Raw genomic sequence first — 1,972 nt, 5'->3', positions numbered from 1 at the left:
GACACTGAAGCCCCGCCTCCCCCTCCGGGGCACGACGGGAAATGTAGTTTTATTGACCCCCAGCCCCACGCCATGTCCTGCGGCCCCCCACACCTACTCGCCAGCCCCACACATCTCCAGGCCCCCCCACACTTACTCCCCAGCCCCACACATCTCCAGGCCCCCCCCGCCATGACTCCCAACCCCACACATTAGACACTGTTCCCCGTAGGATTCCAGTGGAGACACCAGCGGCACTGGGCCCGGGCGAGCGTAGGGCCTGCTGGGTCAAGGCCTGGCTGGATGGACGGTCCAAAGGATGGAAGGTCCTCAAGGGAGTCCCATCCGGCCAGTGGCTGATCACAAGTGGTGCTTCCCCAGGGCTTGGCGTTGGGGCCATTTCTGTTTAACACCTTCATCAACCGTCTTGATAAGGACACAGAGTGCGTCATCACCGAGTTCGCAGACAACACCAAGTTAGGCGGGAGCGTTGGTCTGCACGAGGACAGAGAGGCCCCACAGAGAGGCTTAGACAGGCTGGATGGATGGACCAACATTAATGGGATGAGCTTCATAGAATCATAGAATTGTCCAGGCCGGAAAGGACCTCCAAAGGTCATCTAGTCTGACCCCCCCGCAGTCAGCAGGGACACCCCCAACTAGACCAGGTTGCCCAGGGCCTCGTCGAGCCTCTCCTTGAATATCTCCAGGGTAGGGGCCTCAACCACCTCCCTGGGCAACCTGTTCCAGTGCTCCACTACCCTCCCAGTGAAGAACCCTCTCCTCATCTCCAGTCTAAATCTGTTCCCCTCCAGCTTGAAGCCATTGCCCCTCGTCCTGTCACTGCAGGCCTTTCTAAACAGGCTCTCCCCAGCCTTCCTGTAGGCCCCTTCAGGTACTGGAAGGCTGCTATTAGGTCTCCCCGGAGCCTCCTCTTCTCCAGGCTGAACAACCCCAGCTCCCTCAGCCTGTCCTCGTAGCAGAGGTGCTCCATCCCCCTGATCATCCTTGTGGCCCTCCTCTGGACCCTCTCCATCAGGTCCATGTCCTTCTTATATTGAGGGCTCCAGACCTGCACACAATACTCCAGGTGAGGTCTCACCAGAGCAGAGTAAAGTAGCAGAATCCCCTCTCTGGACCTGCTGGCAACGCAGCTTTTGATGCAGCCCAGGATGCGATTGGCCTTCTGGGCTGCAGCTGCACACTGCCTGCTCATGTCCAGCTTCTCGTCCACCAGCACCCCCAAGTCCCTTTCCTCAGGGCTGCTTTCCAATACCTCACCCCCTAGTTTGTATTGGTGGCGAGGATTGTTCCGGCCCAGGTGCAGAACCTTGCATTTGCTCTTGTTGAACCTCATGAGGTTCACCTGGGCCCACCTCTCCAGCCTGTCCAGGTCATTTTGGATGACATCCTGTCCTTCTGGTGTATCGACAACATGTGGGGATAAACTGAGAGAGTTGGGGGGTTCAGCCTGGAGAAGAGAAGGCTCCGGGGAGACCTTGGAGCCCCTTCCAGGCCCTAGACAGGCTCCGGGAGAGATGGGGAGGGACTCTGGATCAGGGAGGGAGGCCCTAGGAGGAGGGGGAAGGGTTTTAAGCTGAAAAATGGGGAGATTTAAGTTAGATTTAGGAAGAACTTGTTTGCTGTGAGGGTGGGGAGAGCCTGGCCCAGGGTTGCTCAGAGAAGCTGTGGCTGCCCCATCCCTGGAGGGGTTCAAGGGCAGGTTGGAGGGGGCTTGGAGCAACCTGGTCTGGTGGGAGGTGTCCCTGCCCAGGGCAGGGGGCTTGGAATGGGATCATAGAACGGTTCAGGTTGGAAGGGACCATAAAGGTCTTCGAGTTCCAGGCCCCCAGTGGTCTTTAAGGTCCCTTCCAACCCAAACTATTCTATGATCATGCAGTGGCCCAGGTTGCCCCGAGAAGCTGTGGCTGCCCCATCCCTGGAGGGGTTCAAGGGCAGGTTGGAGGGGGCTTGGAGCAACCTGGGCTGGTGG

This window comes from Calidris pugnax, unplaced genomic scaffold, assembly GCF_001431845.1.
Source record: "Calidris pugnax isolate Ruff unplaced genomic scaffold, ASM143184v1 scaffold180, whole genome shotgun sequence".
NCBI lineage: Eukaryota > Metazoa > Chordata > Aves > Charadriiformes > Scolopacidae > Calidris > Calidris pugnax.
The sequence above is the reverse complement of the archived record's forward strand: the minus strand, read 5'-3'. Positions refer to the sequence as shown.